This window comes from Leptopilina boulardi, unplaced genomic scaffold, assembly GCF_019393585.1.
Source record: "Leptopilina boulardi isolate dan_hultmark-lab unplaced genomic scaffold, ZJU_Lbou_2.1 LbouV2_408, whole genome shotgun sequence".
Classification (NCBI taxonomy): domain Eukaryota; kingdom Metazoa; phylum Arthropoda; class Insecta; order Hymenoptera; family Figitidae; genus Leptopilina; species Leptopilina boulardi.
In genome coordinates, this window is record NW_026137983.1 from 1,955,204 (window position 1) to 1,974,725 (window position 19,522).

At 28.3% G+C, this 19,522-nt stretch overlaps 1 protein-coding gene across 9 annotated transcripts in view; it reads right to left on the minus strand.

The window, feature by feature from the left end:
• LOC127289355 (RNA-binding protein Musashi homolog Rbp6) overlaps positions 1-19,522 on the minus strand; it is a 999,297-nt gene that overhangs the window by 809,872 nt on the left and 169,903 nt on the right. The window contains exon 1 of one of the 9 annotated variants that reach the window (XM_051317243.1): positions 3,427-3,830. The exons of 7 other annotated variants lie outside the window; for them this stretch is intronic. The gene's annotated coding sequence lies outside the window, so the exon portion shown is untranslated. Of the gene's footprint in view, positions 1-3,426; positions 3,831-19,522 lie in introns of those variants that run through there. One more of the 9 variants, XM_051317246.1, reaches the window with a different exon arrangement.

Sequence of the window (19,522 nt, forward strand, 5' to 3'; positions counted from 1 at the left end):
AATATCAGAATCTGCAAGTGGTTCTTCGATTTTAATGATACTTGGTAAAATTATAGCTTTATATAAGAGTAATGTGTAATTAAAAGGAATTTTTAAAATATCTAAAATTGTAGGAGTTATATCACTATTAATTTTGATACTGCATTTTTTTCTTTCCTTTATATCTCGGTCAATTTTCAACCGATTTTGATGAATCAAAAACGATTTTTTTCAGAAAATTACGTATTTTCAGAAAATTTTAAAATAAAAATAAAATTTTGTTATTTAAATAGAAAAAAGTAAAAAACAAAATTTCTTTTAGATTTTTTTTCAATTTCGACCTCTTTTTTTAATTTTTTAATAATATTCCTTTTTATTTTATCTTTAATTTAAAAAAAAATTCATCCTGGAGACTTTTTTAGATCTCGTGATATCGTTCTTTAAATATCCACATCTCAAGAAAACTAGGATTCAGATTTGTGTTTCTACTTTCATTTGTTTTATAATATTATTGTTACAAACTAGAAACTTTCGCGTAATAATGTTTTTATTTTTAAATTACTTGACTAAAACAAGTGAAAATTCAAGCAAATCAATATTTTATTAATAGATTTGAAGCAAAGTTTTTATTTTTTGTAATATTTATAATTTAAAATAAATTGTAATGAAACCTTAACAATGCAACCTGAAATTGTAGCTGAAGTTTTTAGCGCTTTCTTTTAGATGATTCTAAAACAAATAGTTATTCATAACCATAAAAAATTTCAACAAACAAATGAAAGTAATGATAGAAGCAAGTCCTGCGGTTTTCAAATTGATGAAGACTTATAATACTTAAAGGACGATATCACGAGATCTAAAAAAGTCTCCAGGATGAATTTTTTTTCAAATTAAATATAAAATAAAAAGGAATATTATTAAAAAATTAAAAAAAAGAGGTCGAAATTGAAAAAAAATCTAAAAGAAATTTTGTTTTTTACTTTTTTCTATTTAAATAACAAAATTTTATTTTTATTTTAAAATTTTCTGAAAATACGTAATTTTCTGAAAAAAATCGTTTTTGATTCATCAAAATCGGTTGAAAATTGACCGAGATATAAAGGAAAGAAAAAAATGCAGTATCAAAATTAATAGTGATATAACTCCTACAATTTTAGATATTTTAAAAATTCCTTTTACTTACACATTGCTCTTATATAAAGCTATAATTTTATCAAGTATCATTAAAATCGAAGAACCACTTGCAGATTCTGATATTTCTGACGTGGACTCACCCATATGGGCAAATCCACAGAACCGGCCGATTTTTACTTATCAAGATGAAAATTTTCCAAATAGCAAGCACACCTTTTATTTATGGTTTACTTTCTTTAAAATATATTCAAGAACAATTATCTTCTTGCGTGATTCATTTTATTTTAATGCCGTTTGAGTTAAAAGCCAAAAACGAAAATATTATTTTTCTTCTGGAAATTATAATTAAAAATGGCATTTCTTTGTTTTTTTTTTATATATTATTTGAAATATGTGCAAAACATTTTGAATAATAAAATATGATAAAATACAAATAATTAATTTTTTAATTATCAAAAATAAATTATTTATATTTTATCATATTTTATTATATATTTTATTTATTAGCATTTAATTTTTTATTTCTGTAAATTAAATTGTTTACTTACTAATTTTGATATTAACTATTTTAACCAACAAACTGACATTATTGACATCGATTTTGATATAACTTTGAAAATAAAACAAATGAAAGGATAATTCATTTTTCACGATTAACTAGTTAAATTTCGATAAATTTTTTTTTATTTTTAATTTTTAGACGTTATAAATTGAAAATATAATTTGGCGTTTGCATACAAGAATTATAATAATGTCTTTATATAATCACACATGTTTTCAACTCATCATATTTTATCCTGTAGTTGTGCTACTGAAAAAAGGCTAAGTTGAAAATGGTTCACGCTTAAACATAGAGTGATAATTATTGGAATATTTTCTTTAATTCTGATTGCACTCTATTCTATGATACATACATTTGTTCGTCTGTTCACAAGCAATAAGCTCCAATTTGAAAAATTCAAATAGAATAATCGCCGCAAAAGATATTTACAAAAATGTATAGACATTTCATTATTATAAAATAATGAGTAACGCTACTTTCAACGACTATCATTTCTTTTTATTTAAGAGCACATATTTTTTATTACTTTCAAAACATTCTTCAATAAGTAAACTATAATTCACCACAGTTTGGAATTGTTCGGATCTATGCCGAACAAGTTATACCTATAAGAATTAAAATTTATACCTGGAGTAACACCGTAAATTTCATTTTTTAAGTTACTTAATTCGATTTTATTTTTTATAAAAGACTAGAAGGTTCACATTTATTCAATTTTCTTATTTCAATAGGTTCTCAGAGATATTACAAAATGGTTGAAGTATGAAAATAATTAATATAATACTTCTAAAATAGAAAAATATGTGAGTAACATGAAATCGGCCGGTTCTGTGGATTTGCCCATATGTGGAACAATAATTTAAGGTGATTTTTATAAAATGAATATTGATTTAGATGTTTTGGAAAGCAATGTTCATTTTTTCTTACATTCGATTTTTTCGACCATCGAGATATTTCGATACATTTTCATGTGCTTTGCATGCACTGTCTTTTTTAAAAAAGGATTACAATACGAATATAACTTTATTGTAAAGTATAAGTTTTATCAAATTATAAAATAAAATTTTGTAATTTAAGTGATCGCGTTGATAGAGTATACAGCTGATCGATTACACGCGCATGCGCATTTATTGAAGATAACCAAAGAATTTTGGTTAAATGAAACAAATTTTTGCATTGTATGAACCAAATTATTTTTAACTAAAGAATACACTCAATATCAAAAACAATTAATGGTTTGGGTAAATGGAACAGACGCCTTTAAATAAAAATATTATCTTTTTTTAGAGAATCATCTATATATGTTAACAATGTTTTAGATAATACTTCTATACCCGAAAGCTGAATAATATTGAATCAATAAAATAAATTTATTTTCCTTTCTATATAGTTATTCATCCTTCTTTTCTTTAACGATCGCACGTTATTAAATTTCAATTACAAATATCAAGTATTCTCGCTTTTGACATTGAAAGATAAATTTATTATTCATAAAATATACATTTAATTTTACAGAGAGAAACATTATAAATTAATGCTCTTAAAAGATAACTTCAGGATCTTTAAAATGGTACTAACCTTTTTTCTGTAAAGAAAATTAATATTTAAAATAATTTGATATTAAAAATAATAATAAATAAATAAAAATATAAACAATACTAAATTAATAATTTAAAATTAATATTTTTAAATTCTTTTATAAGAAAACAATTGCATGTAATTATTATTGACACAAAAAAAATATTCCTAACCTGAGCAATCGATGTATCATTTATATATATGTGTATTTCAGACGATGAGATCATTGATGAAAACACACGCGATTTAAAAAATTACGAACACTCCCGAAATCACGTTTAAACAAAATACTTTATTTCTAAATAATTATAAACGATCGCAATTTTAAGAATTTCGAACACTCTCGAAACAAAAAATTTACTGTAATGCGAAAAAATAGTTTCACACTAAAATTTTTTTCTTCGCCAATTAAAATATTCGAACACTCCCGCAGTTATTTTCTTAAAATGTGAACGTATCAAATAAAAAAAAGATACACAAAAAAATATATTTAACATAGGCAAATGTTTCATTTAAAATTATAAAATTTACACTCCCGTTGACCATATGTGCGAACAGGTCAATGCACGAATTGTAACTGATTGAATTATTATTTGGGATTTTCAATCCACATATTGTTGTGACCTTCGGCTTGAGGTATCTTTGCTCTTCAATGTAAACATATACAGCGTTTGGGAAGCAGGTATTTTCCTTGGTCAACAAAATTCCATAATAAAATGGAAGTGAAAAAAAAAATAATAACACAGAAAAAAAATTTGTGATACTTACTAATGTATAAATTTCGATAATGTCTTTCAATTTTCAAATTAGGACGAAGCTGAAGTACGCAACGTTTATGACAAACGATTTTTAAAGAAATAATTTTTTAATATAAAAAATTCTATAATTTTTTGCCTAAAAAATATTTTTTATAGTTTTTATTAATCAACAAATCATAAAAAAAATATTCATTTATCATCGTTTATCATAAACGTTCCGTACTTCAGTTTCGTAAATTATAGGTGATTAAAATTTTTTTTTAGAATTTCCAATTTATCAAATATTCATTTGTCCGAATTGTTATATTTGATATAATTCTTAAAGCGTCAAAATTTCATTTGTCCGAAATTGAAAATGACCGAACAAACAATCGATAAAAGGTTTCGGCGCGATTTAAAAAATTTACCAATCACGATTTTCATGATAATTTCTGATTGGTCAATTTTGAAAATCACACCGAAATCTTTTTATCGATTGTTTTTGCCGTCATTTTAAAGATCGAAAAAAAATTTCGTTACCTAAAAATTTGGTAAAATAAAAATTTGATTTTCTTGTTTTAGAATTCGAAAAAAAAATCGATTTTTTTTTTTGCTTGAAAATGTTTCTTTAAATCTTTGAACCAATCGTTACAATTTGAAACAAAATACAGTCTTATGTGCTCTTATATTTTTTTTCTTCTTCATCAATTATTTTTTTGCATTATATTATATCGCACTTATCCTGCAGCCAACTTTAGCCGTCGTTTCCTTTGTGAAATAAAAATAGCGCGTCAACTCTACCGAGTGAGATTTAAGCCGCGACGGTAAAATGTTTTTAATTATAATAAGCGGACGAAATTCGCGGTGTGAAATTAAAGTTGAGCGAGTTTTTAGGTAGGAAAAAAAAAAATTTTTCTAATAAACGCTCTCACTTCTCTCTCAACTAAAGAAATTATTTACCAAAATTCTTTCTTATTTTGGTCTGATGCTGTATATAAAGAAACAGAAAATTTTAATTGGATTTTAAATAGAGGAGAGATGAGAAGAAAAAAAATTTTTTTTTTCGTTACACAATGAATAAAACATTTTTGCTGACAAAAGAAAATTTTTGTTCTTGTCAAAAGTAACAAAAAAAGATTTAATTTTTTTTTTTTTTTAACGCATAATATGTCGTGATGTGAAAAAAAAATGTATGTAGTGAAGTTGACGTCAGATATAAATTCCATTCAATCAAGTGTCAGATAATTTGCGCAACTTGTCATCTTGGCAAGATGAAAGTGAAGTATGTAGATATTGAGGGCAGAGAAAATTCCTCAACCTCAAAGGTTCGCGACGCGATATAATGCCTAGGTATAGAGTACGAAGAGTCACGAGAATAACATGATCATTTGTCACTGAACATTTGCATATGTCGCTCTCTGTTTCATGCTGGCGTGTAAGAATGAATTGAATGAACCTTTGTTGAATATTGAATGGAAAGTAACGAGCCCGCTTTACGCGACCAAGTCTCATTTTTTGTCCACCTTCAGTTTTTTTTTTCTCTCTAGTCTTATCTCTTCTTTTTCTTATTTGCATATTTTCATTGGGGATAGACACTTCCTCTGAATTCTTTATGAAATTATAAAAAATTAGGATTTAATATCAGTAAAAATTTTTTAGTCTTTCTGTCTTTATATATTTAATATATCTACCTATATTTATAGTTATGTACAATACTTATTTTTGAGATTATGTTAGCCAATTTTAACCTGAAATCCAGTGATTTCTTAACCTAGAAATTGACCTAATTTTGAGGTTATGTTTGCCGATTTTAACCTCAAACCCAACGGCCTCTTCATCTATGTCTTTAACATTTGACCTTGAATTATAAGGTTATGTTGAACCTTACTTATCACCTAATTTTAAGGTTATGTTTTCACGTTTGTTACTATTTTGGTCTTGAACATTGACATGTCATAAATCAAGCGACCGCTAAGTCTGAGGTTTAACATAACCTCAAAATTAGTTCAAAATTCAGAATAAACATACTATATCTATTATAGTTTGTAAATTAAGGTTCTATTGAAAAAAAAATTTCCATGATAATTAATAAGTTAATTAAAAGTTGATTAGTTAGTAAAATAAAACATTATAAATAAACATAAAAACTATAAATATAGCATACATAAATTTAACAATAAATTTTAAAAAGGAAAGAAAATAAAAAAACATTTAAAAATTTTTTTTTTGTTATCATTTTTTTATATGAAAGCATTTTAAATAAAAGCGCCTTTTAACTATATCAATGAAAGAATTGCGCAAGCCCAGTTGTGCTTGATGACAGTCGTTGGCATCGGCTGACAGTAACAAACATAACCTCCAAATATTTGTTCTTTTTTTATCGTCAATTCTAAATAGTTTAGATGTTTAATAAATTAATAATAATATTAATGATAATTATTAATTAATAATTAAATAAATTATTAATATTTCTATAGTCTCGAGTATTTAATAATTTTAATAGGATATTTTCCAATTTAATTATTCATTGTTAATTAAATCAAATGTAGAGAGATTGAATATCTAAACAATATGCTAAAGAGTATCTAGATATTTGACTAGATGAGTGGCGGTTCACAGACCTGTTGAGTGCCTGAGGTATATTCACTCTGAATATCAACATATATATATATATATATACACGTATGAATATCCATTTTTCTACGTGTATTAGTTGCTCTTTAATATTGTTTGTTTATTACGACAATTTTTAAATTAAATGTCATTTACATGACCTGTTTGAAGAGTTTCTGTTATTCATTTACATTACACTGTTTAAAATAGCATGAATTTTGTACATTTTAGTTTATATAAAAAAAGAGGTAAAATTATATTTCTCGCAAAATCAAGTTACACAGCAGTGATAGAGTACACAAGCTAATAAGCTTAACAATTCCCATGGCGGTTGACAATGGAACACTGTGGTTACTGACACGAGAGATGGTCCGGCCCGAGTTCCCTGAACAGAATCGAGAGAACGGAATGGTGGAAAGAGACAGCGAGAGAGAGAGAGAGAGAAATGGAGGCAGGTTAGAGATATAATTAATGCGACATATATCCGTCGGATGAATGGGAGGGAGCGGTGGGGGGAGAGCGAAGGGGTTGAAACGTATATTCTCCCTTCTGTGGAAATGTCACTCGCAAGCATTCCATCCCTCTCGAACCAACCACTCCCGGCAACCACCGTTGCCCAGCCATTTAACACCCCTTCGTATACTAACCTTCGTTTTTGATAAATATATGTGGGAACTCAATGACCAATCGTTATCCTTTGTTATATATATATATATATATCTATTTTACTCTAAATTTTTTCTTTATAATGATGGCGACATTTATGTTATTTTTTATTTATTTAGTTATTTATTTCTTGGAAATATTTATTGAGAACAATTTTTGTTGCAAGAATAATAAGTAAAAATTACATATTATTATTTTCTGTAAATATATTCTAGATATTTAATTATTTTTATTAGACACTATGTATTAATGCTTCGCTTTCTTTTATGTTTAAGTTGAGAACCATGCGCGCGCAACCTGCAAGTAGTGGGGATAACCAATCACTACTCGGTTGGTTACTCCCACTCCTTTCATGCAGCGCGCGCATTGTTCTCAACTTGTTTACTAACCTAAAACTAATTTCCCTTTAAATCAAATCAATTATTGTCTAGAAAAATTAGTTTTAGTAAAAAAATGAATCTTTTTAAGTAGAAAATTGTTAGGAAATTGAAAAAATAAAAAAAAAAAAATTTTAATTGTAAAGAATTTCTTTTGATTTTCAAGTGAAATTCTTACAACCTGAGAGGAGTCTTTTCATACTAGTTTTTCGAAAATAATAAAAGAATAAATTGTTAATACTGCAGTCCAAAGTAAAAATCTAGTAAGTAGTTTTTGTGGGCGAAGGACGTTTTTTTGTGGTTTGAAACTTTCTCTGAAATAAAAAATATAATTTCGGGTTAAAATTTTGGAAAAATCATTTAGTTTGGTACAAGAAATCTCGCTATTCTTCTAATTTACTATAACTTAACGCGAAAATAATAAAAATAAAGCAATAAATATAGTAAAATAATGTCTTTAATCGTAGTTCCTCCAGTGGCCACTTGCTCAAATTGCTGCAAACTTCAAATGTCCTACCTAACCAAAGCTTGCATGGTAAGCTTATCGAAAGACTGCAGTGTAAGATATTACAGCAAGATTGCACAATAATATTATCTCAAGATTGCTCAGTAAGCTTGTAGCAAGGTTGATGCAAGGTAACAGTAACAGTAACAATTATTTACACTGCAATCTTCCAGTAATCTTACGCTGCATAATCTTTCGGTAAGATTGCCATGCAAGCTTGAGTCAGGTTGGACATTTGAAGTTTGCTGCAAGCTTACGTGCTATCTAGGATGTTATATGCTTATTTCAATTTTATTAAATCTTTTCAATTTTAATTAATTAAGAAATAATTATGATGAAAAAACTTTCAAGGCTTTTGACGTTTTTTTCATCAATACTATAAACACGGTTATAAACACTCTAATACAAAATAATTATATTTTTGGATTTTAAATATATTTTTGTGTCACTTCAAAGAGGTTATGTTTATAAGTTTAAATCCCGTGTCGCCTCACAGATGGCGTAGCATGTTTTATCCCGTCAGCATCATTTTGACTAACTTGAAGTTGCTGTTTATTTAATTTTGATACCCATATCAAAATGAGTTGCAACAAAAATGAGTCCAGATTTTTTAGGAAATCTTCTCTAGGATATGAAGAAAATTCGTTTGAGATAAGCGGACTTTTTTTCAGTTATAAATAGATAGTGAATTCACTATACTATTAATTCATTAATGACTTGAATATATTAATGGAAATTATTTTTATTTGGTAAATTAAATGAATTTATCTTTTTGAAAGTATAATATAATTGTGATGTATAACCAATTAAACTGAAGATAAACAACTCATTTATTGTTTGAAGAACAATTATTGTTCTTGTTGAAAAATATAAATTGTAATAACTTGAGAATTTTGTAACGAATTTATGTAAATTTAGTTGTTGCGCATGAATGAAAAGTAAAGCAGTGCGCTTGAAAATTGTATATATATATATATATAAATGTAAATCTACCGGCGCTTAAAGAAACTCCTCTCTTGAGAAATCTTATTACCGGGAGCGAAATGTTGATTTGATTCCGCCCTCTTAAACCTGAAGTCGTTCTCGTGACTTTCGGTCAAGTCAAAGGATTCAAGTTTACATTGCGCGCCACTCCGTATATACAGACCGCCAACATATAATTAGCGAGTCATGTTACTTGAAAAGTACTATAAAAGCTGAATATACCTACATCACGCAAATTTATCTTTCATAGTATATACTCATACACAAACATAAATATATATAAAATAAATTACAGTCCACAACTATTTAGACAACCGTGTAAATAGAATTGAATGCTTCAACGCCCTTTGAGACTTCATTATCCATATAATTGCCTGGAATAATTTTTTTCAACAAAAAAAAAAAAAAATAGTCTACACTACTAATAAAACAGTTATATTGACGAGAGAAATATTGTAAAATAGGTAAACTATTTTCTTTTTTACTAGAATTCAGTAAATAAAAAAAAAAAAATTACTTGTTCAATGATTTTATAAACCTTTGTATGCAATTGTTATAAATTGGGTTTTATGCAATGCTAATTTGTCGAGAATTGTAATTCGCGAAGGTCGCGGTTCAGTGGAGGTAAAGAAGGGGTCAATATGAAAGATAGGAGGATACGGCGAACGGACAAATTACAGAGAACGGTCCAAACGAGTCGCGACAAGGGTACCTTTGAGAAGTGCAATTTTTGAAGACGTGACCCTGTAAGCCCGCGGCCAAGCTCGTCGAGTACTTGAGAGAAGATGAGACTTCTCTGGGGTTAGTGGCGCCGATCTCTCGGTTCATTTATGGCGTTACTGATATGCGAATAAATTTATTCTCTCTCGATCCTCACCTACACTTGGGTTATAACCTTCTTTCCGACAAACTTCAATTATTATTATTATTATTATTTAAAATTTTTTTTTAAAAACCATAAAAATATTATAATAAAAAAATGTTTTTTTTTTGTTTTGTTGTTTATGTCGTTGTTTCTTTAAAAAAATTTAAAAAAATAAAATTTGCAATAAGTATCTATTTAAATAAATAATTTTTGCAATTTGAATTTTTTTGACAGTCAGAAAAATTGGCATTCATATCGACGGCCAGAACTCGAAAACTATAAGTCATATTTTCAAGATTTTTGTGTTATTCGATTACTTTCGATTTAATCTCAATGCCAAACTTATTTTTGTCAAATTTGAAAATGAAATTTTTTATAGTTTTCTATGTTACCGACCGGTTAAAAATTTAACATGTTAGTATACAGCGCCACTGCTGACAGTATCCACTATACCTATATATTGTATAATAGTCAAAATAAACATGGCTGCCGAAGCTGTCATTTTGTTTTGTTTTCGTATCGTTATTAGAGGAAAAAAATGTGGAGCGATCCGCGATCGTGTGGTGTTGGCCTGTGTACATAGTATATAGTCACAGTATTACCAATTGCTGAAATTTTGCACCGGAATAATATCAAAACATAACCCCCAATCATGGATGTATTCTGTTCAAGAATTGTTATATAATTAACTGGTCCACCACAATTCTTGAACAGAGTAAATCCATAATTGAGGTTATGTTTTGATATTATTCCGATGCAAAATTTCAGCAATTGGTAATAATGTGGCATTACGTTTGGAATATTTTTAAATTTAATATTGTTTAGAAATTATTGTCAGTTTATTCTAAATTTATGAACTGAAAAAAAATTTATTTGATTCAAATAATCAGTTACTTGATCATTATTATGGAATAAATATTTATTTGTATCAAATAATTATATTATTTGAGTCAATGAAATGGTATTTGTTTCAGATACAAAAATTATTGGTTCAAGTACAATTTATTTAATTCAAATAAAAATTATTTGGTTCAAGTAAATATATTTATTTGATAATAGTCAAGTAATCAAGTATATTAGAATCAAATAAATTTTTTTTCAGTGTGTTTATGTACAAAATAAATACTAAATAATAATGTTATAAAATATATTTTAATTAATTAAAAAAGACGTTGTGACTATCAAAATTCTCCGTCCGTGTAATAAAAATAAACCCACGCTTTATTTATTTTTTTTATTTCAATGAAATTTTTTATTTATAATTCAAATAATTATATCTTTCACCCTGCAAAAAAAAAAAAAAAATTTCAAACACAAAATGATATGCGCAATTAAAATATAATTTTTGTTTAATTAGAAAAATATATTTTCCAATTCCTCTTTAATCTGTTAGCATCTTTTAATCCCCATAAACTCTTTTTAATAGTTAAAATTCTCTTTAACTTTTTTACATTCCTTTAAGCTCCGTAAATTTTTAGATTTGTAAATACTTGAAATGCTTAACATTGTTGCATCCACCCCTATCAAGTTAGTCAAATTCTTAAATTTTAATTTCGGGGTTCAAGTAGCCTTATATTTATGTTGATTTATGTAGAAATAATAATAATAATAATAATAATAATAATAATAACAATAATAATATTAACTCTCTAAATATGAATTAGTGAAAAATGAGCTTCTACTTAATTAACATTAGTAAGAATATTTACTAATTTTAAATAAAATATTACTATTTGACTTAGTATAGTTTAAATTTTTTTACGTTTTAAGAATAAGTTACTAAAAATTATTATATTAATAATTTAAAGTAGTCAGTCACTTTTTACTAATTATTCAACATTAGAGTAAAGGCAATTGAATTATGTATAAAATGATAAAAAATCAAAACACCAAGTTTCTATTATATTTCAAAATTGTTACGCTATATGGTTAATTATTTGAATCAAATACAACATTTTTTTGCTGTGTAAATTTATTTGATTCAAATAATAATAATCGGTTACTTGCGACTATTATAAAATAAAAATTTATTTGTATTAAATGATCATTATTATCAATGTATTTGATTTTAAATAAAGAAATTATTGGTTCAAATACAGTAGTTTATTTAATTCAATAAAAAAATTATTTGGTTCATGTAAATATTTATTTGAGAATAGTCAAGTAACCAATAAAATAAATTTTGTTCATCTTTCTAAAAATTTAAAAATATATTAGCAAAACTTTTTACAATCTACTTCTTTATATTGTATATATATACTTTTTATTTGTAAGAAAAATAAGTTTAATAAAAAAAAAAAAACCAGCAAACAAACAAACAAAGTATTTTTACGAGACGGAAGGACAAGTTTGCAATTTGTGATACAGTGTGATAAAAAAAAAGCATTAAAAACTTCAATTTGAAATCTCACAAACGATTTCCAGTTTACGTGGAGAATCTATGTCATTGAAAATCCCTCAGTCGCGAGTAATAAACTTGCTTGTTACGAGAGATAGCAGGCTGTCTCGTCGTTACGTGATATTCAGTGTATATATAGAGGATGAAATCCAGGTATCGTGAACATGCTGTTCGAGGTAGATCCTGGAGGATGGATGGTCATACCGATACCTAGGGGTCGGCATCATAAAAGTAAAAAGTTGAAAATCGTGTTTCACGGAGTTATTAATGTGAGGTTATCACAGGGGGCATCGTAACACGGTTCTTGTTGCATTCAAAGAGTTTTACACCTTAGAATCGGACCACGGATGTTGTTGTTTCTGTTTCGATTTTCAGCCTCTTTGCCGGTTTCTTATATATTCTATTTTTCTTCAACGTATATTTATATATTTTTTTTTTACTCCCATCTCTATATAGGTATATACACACACAGAAAAAGTACTTCGTCTTATATATTCGTTCATTTCACCGGAGCTTCCCAATCCTTTTGCAAATACACAAAGGAAAACCGAGAATTGCATTCGCGTTTATTGCACACGTCTAAGGCGGAAGTGCGGATGAGCAAGTGCGGTGAACGAATGAGACGTTTCCGTATCTCGTTCGCAATAAAAGGCATCCAACGTGTCACACACACTTCTTAAACTTCCTGCTTGATGAAAATCGACTTTTCTTGATCAAACTCTTTTTCACTCATCATTTCACGATCTTTTATTTCCTCCTCGTATCGAAATTTTACGTTGGATTCTCCATTTATACTGCTGTACGTAGCATTTTCAAATCTTTTTTTTTTCTTTTCTATATATATATACTTTTCTTCTTTTATTTCTTGTCATTGTAAACAGAAGAAAAATCGCTTCTAAACTTTCCTAATTTGCTTGAGTTTTTTTTCTATTGTCACGTCATTTTACATTCATAATTATAAGAATTCTTTTAATCAATACTGAATTGTATGTCTCTGCGACAAACACCCGTGTTTTTGTTACGCATTTAAATACTTTTCTCTTAAATGTTCAATTTCCGCCCTTTGGTTGCGCAACTAAACATCTTGTATTAGAATGGTTCACACCCCCCTTTTTTACGTTCAACTGAGAGAGAAGGACTCAACTTTGACTTCCAAAATAAGGGTGAAAAATATATAGTACGACAATAAAATTTATCTATTCTCTTACGAAAACTCAGTATAAAAGGACTACATTTTCATGGAGAGATCAGTTCTCTAATCATCTTCATACGTATAACATCAACCTCATTCTTGGTACCAGTTGACGTCTTCTAGTTCAAGTGCATAATTCTCTTATACGAAAGTGAAAATCAAGTGTCAAAACCTTCTACATTAAACGAAGATCATTACTACTTATTACATTGGGCAATTATCTATTCTTCCTTTATTTGAAAGAGACTCATTATTGGAGATTCATCACGCCAAATAGAACTCCGGACCTGCGGTTATACCTGGGCCAGTCAACCTACCTGACATCATAAACTCACGCTGGTACCAGCTCTTTTCCTGTGACAACAAAGGACACAGCAGTGGTCCTTTTTCTTGCAACACATCTACTACTGAATTAAAAGGTAATTTCCCTCTCTCTCATAAGAACGAATTGTTGTAACTAAAAATACTTGTCTAAATAAATTGTAACCTAATTATAAAATTAATCACTATTCTCTTTCATTCCTGTACTCTTAGTTCAGAGCCTTCTGCTCTGTAAATGAAACAGAAATTCACTGAATCTTCTTTTGTAATTACTAGTTTTCTACTTTTACATATACTTATAATGATTACAAAAAAATTATTATGTAATTTCATTCCAATTTCACTTTCACCCATCCACTTTTATTTTTTCAATTTCACTTTCACTGTTCGTTTTTTACGAAAATGGAAATGGAATTATGAAAGAGGAAAGATGAAAGTGAAAATGTAAGTAAAAGTGAAAGTTGAAGTGAAATAGCTTTTATTATTAGTTTTTTTTAAATGACAAAGTGCTGATAAATAATGAATCCGGTTAAAGTGAGAAATCTATTGCAAGTGTAGTGAATGGATAAAGAGACAATTTCATCGTTTATCGGTAAGTTATACTTGGTTACTATTGAACATAACCTTACCTTAACAAATACAAAATGTATATTAAATATTATTTAACAATAAATTTCAAATCAAAATAATTTTTTGGTTTCAGATCAAAGAATTTGATTTAGAAGTTGCATGTTCCACAGATTTTAATGCAAATGAAACTGGTGATATGACCTACGGAAATCTGCTATCGATTATTTTAGAAGGCAAAGAAACTGAACAAAATTATATTAGACGAATCAAAGCTTTGTTAATACAACAAATTGTATTGCCGATTTAACAATTTAGTTTTGTTATTTCAACTGTTCCATAACAATTTTCTTTATTCATTAAACAATTCTGTTTGTTCACCGAAAAATCCGAATAGTTTTAATAACAATTCCATTTTAACAATTTTTTTGTCCTAAAAACAAATAGAACTGATGGTTCTATATTGACAATCCGGAATTGTTGTGTGTGGACTTAATTTTTAGTAACCACAACAATTCTTTTTTCTCCGTGTAGAAGGGTGAAAGTGGAAACGGAATGGTAAAAATGTAAGTGAAAGTGGAAGAGTTATGAATGAACTCTCTAAATCTGAATCAGTAGAAATTTTACTAATTCAATCAGTACTTTCCATTTTAACTGAAGTTTCAGTTATTTTTTGAAATTTACTAATATAATTGGTGAATATGCAAGCAATAGAAAATAACTTATGTAAATCAGTAATTTGTATATAACATAACCTTTAAAATTAACTATTAAATCAGTAGATTTTGTGGCCGCCGACATATATTTATATTACTGATTCAATCAGTAATTGATATTTTACTAATTGAATCAGTAATTGATATTTTACTAATTGAATCAGTAATTGATATTTTACTAATTGAATCAGTAAATATCTACTAATTGTCAGTTGCTGAATTCTCGCTATGGTAATTAGTAGATTTCTACTGCTAATCAGTGAAATATGACTGATTCAGATTTAGAGAGAATATTTCTATCTGAGAAATTCAATTTTTGGCGCAATAATTTCAAAATGAAAAGCAATCGGAATTTCTAACTTTGTAGTATATATATATATTATTGGAGTGAAGTTGAAAAATAAGTTTAGTTTCCAGACTGAAAGCAACCTTGACCTTGAAAGACTCACATTCAGACAGCAGCCACAACGGGCATGACTGTACAAATCTCCCTGGCTTCATTCATAAGTCTACACCTTCGTAAGCATCATTACTCCATTTAATAGCAACGGAAACGCAGTCCAGGAACGAGGATGAGATAGCTGCTCGTTGAGCGTAAAATTCGCCTCAATTTCTTAGTTATTCTCACCCGCAACACGAAAATAATACACTCACTTCTCAATAAAAATAAATACACTTAATATTTTCAATATAAATACATGTGGTGCATACCATGTGTGATTTTCATTAAAAAAAAAAAAAAATTTCTTTGATAGGATATAATTTTTCGAAATTTTTATGCAAAATAAGAAAATACAGAAAAACAATTTTCAAAAGTACTTTTCTTTTGGAGAAGTTAAAAATTTAAAAATCATAATTTCAATCGTTTTTATCAAATAAAAAATAAAATTTTAGTAGTTTAAAATTTTTTTTCCCTAAATTTTAGTAAAAAGTGACTAAAGATTAGTGAAAATTCTTGCTAATTTAAATTAGTAGCTCACTTTTCACTAATTCAGATTTAGAGAGAAAAAATACGTATTTTCTTATTTTTTCATGAAGATTTGGAAAAAAAATTTTGAATAAAAATCTCACATGAAATGGCCCATATTTAAATTTGTCATTATTATAAAAAAAATATTCAACTTTCTATTTTGAAATTCTTTTTTAATATTATTTTAATGAAAAATATATAAGTATTCAACTCATTGAATATGCCATATAGTGAACATATCGCGGACAACAATCGGGCGGGAAAGTCGAATAGAGAGGGGAGGGGGGGGGTAAGCAAAGAGCAAACGAAGTCGCTCCAAGTATGTTAATTTGCTGTCAGTTTCGTCCAATTCCGAGAGAGCAATACAAAGCTCTTGGATGCAAATTTCATTCGACTGATTGACCAAGAGGCCACGTAATCCGTTTCTACTCTCTCTTGCCACTTGAAAGGTGCGTATTTCTCTAACTATTCTCCTTGTAAAGAGAGAGAGAGAGAGAAATCAACTCAGTATTAATGTTACGAGCAAACAATAAAATGTTTATCACCATCTGATACACTGAGTCATTAAAAAGTACGTAGTTTAATGTGCACAAAGGTTTAGGAGTTTTTTTTTAATCAGGTTAAATGAAACATTGTACAAATAACCTCTAAATGTTGATTATAAACTTCGTTTCAACAAAACTAGTTAAATTAATGACGAATTGCGTTAAAATACAGTTCAAACCACGCCTTCATTGCAACTATTTCTTCTTAAGCTCCGCCCATTGAATCTTATTTGCCAGGTGTGTATGCCCACTCGTACAAAGACACGCCCATTATAAAACTTTAACTTTTAAATACATTTTGTTTTTGTCTCTTTTTGGAATAATTAATTATATTTTTTAATACATTTTTTTTTTGTATAATTAATTAAGTTTTAATTGATAAAACAAATTTCTAGCATTATTCTCCATCACCTGTTATATATAGTAGTATAATTATGTCGTTTGGCATAATCAAATTATATTGTAAGGACCGCCCATTACAATTTAAACCACGCCCACTTGATAATGATTATTATTATTATACCATCAGCTTGTTTGTGGCCAATTACATTTATTATTTTTATTTAAAATCATATATTGGTTACAAGATATTGTACATATTATACTTTTAAGATCCACCCATTAAGAGAGTACGCCTACATAGAGATCGGTTATAACATCAATCCTTTCTTATATGAAATATAAATGACCTCGCGTTCTCTTTAGGTTATATTTGGGAGCTTCTCCCTGTTAAATAAAGAAAAGTAGCTCCTAACCACGCCCGTTATCAAATTAAAAGCTTTGAAATCATTTCAGATCAGTAACGTTTTAACTATATAATTGAAACCAATTTTCTTATTAATATTGTTGGAACTAGTGCATTATTTGGAAATTAAATATACATGAGGCTGAGGCGATTAAAAATTATATCATGTTAATTAACACATTATTGAACAATTAGAAATTGGTTTTTTAGAATTTAAAAACTAGTTTTTACTTAAATTATATAATTGAGATGAACCGTTCATATATTTTATGCCTCAGAATTGTAATAGAGCGAATAATCTTAAAAAGGAATTTTTTTCTCTTTCCCTTGAATTTTACCTTTAGTTATTTTCTGCATCTATAAATTTAAAAAAAAAATTATAATAATGTAATTATAAATTATTTATTATATACAAATAACTTTCGATCTGAATTAAAAAAAGCCACGAAACCCTATAGATATGTAGACGCTTTGCGCCTGCTTCTTTTCCTGATTTTTATTTTATCTTTGACTCAAAATTGAATCGAACCAGATTCATTTTTGCTTCGTATCACAAAATTATCCATGTAGCCGGATCATTTTGAGCCCAGTTTTTTTTTTACTGTGGCATGAAAAATTATTTTTTACAATTTCACGAGAGTAAAAAAGAATGACGCCCACCTTGATACTTGAAAACGTTTGGTATTTTCTAATACATATTCATTTTGTACTATATTGCAAAAGGCATTGAAACGAAGAAAGAGAGGGTTTCGTGTATTGGCACTAAACCAATTCCGAACGTGTATTATTCCCGCATAAATATTCATTCACGAAGCCAACATTCAGTAGGAAAGAATTATCGATAACATTCTCAGGCATACGTTACCCGCAAAGGCAATGATACAAATAGTACTTTCGTATATATATATATTATATACAATATAGAGAGAGGTACAACACGCTCTATACATATGCTCTAGATTCGACTTTAATATAGAGTGCGCTGTCGTGAAAATCGTTTAATGTACGCCGATCGCCACACTACTTCTGTATTCCCAACACCAACATATATACAGAAATTGTAAATGTTGATGCAAGTGTACCTTCTCTCGTAAGTAGAGGGTTGGTCTCTATGCACTTAAAAAGAGTTCCAAGGCAAAAAAAAAAAAAAAAAGATTTGCACGCTCGATACGATTTTCAATTCCGCACTACGTTCTCAGCACACGTAGGTCGTGACGTAGTCGTAGAATTCGTTGCACATTTTGTATAATACGACTTGTAGCAAAAGAGCGAGCGGCGCGACCGAGGCAGAGAACGCCATAGCAACGGATTCGTGACGGGGAGGGGGAAAGCAGGGATGAGAAAAGTGAGAGAGGGAGATGCAGGAATGGGAAGGCAGTTGCCTGAAGTAGAAAGGGTTGCAGAACGAGGGAGAACACCCTGAGCATCAGGTCGTTGCCCTTGACCTAGACTCGAGCTCCACGACCCCTCTCTTCTATTTACAAGTCGTGTCGAGTTCTGATCGCTTAGTGACGTTGACGATGAGAGGCGAAGGGTCCTAGTCTCTTTCTCTCTCTCTCTGTCTCTCTATCTCACTTTCGAGGTTATTGACCATGGCTCTTTAATGGAAGTCATCACAATTCGATGTAAATCCACAAATGTCAAACCTCATGTCTCTTGTAAATACACAACTTTTGCAGTAGTAAAAGGTATTGTTTATATATATATATATAAAAGAAGATTACAAAGTTCAATTTATGTCAGGCAAAATACAAAAAATGCAACAGAATCATTTGCGATTATTAACAAGAGAATATTGAAGATTGTTATTGATTTGTCAAATCGAGGATTACAACGGTACAAAGTTATTTTTATAAAGATAAATCGTATATAACATAATATTGGCTATGCAATTAAGTAATTCCATTTTCACTTCCACTAATTCTAATTTAAAAACTCATATTTAGTTTTACTTACACTCATTCTAATTTTCTTTTACATTTTCACTTTCACTGATTCTAATGTTATTTTTACATCCACTAATTTTAATTTAAACCCTCATTGTTATTTTTACATTCATTAATTCTAA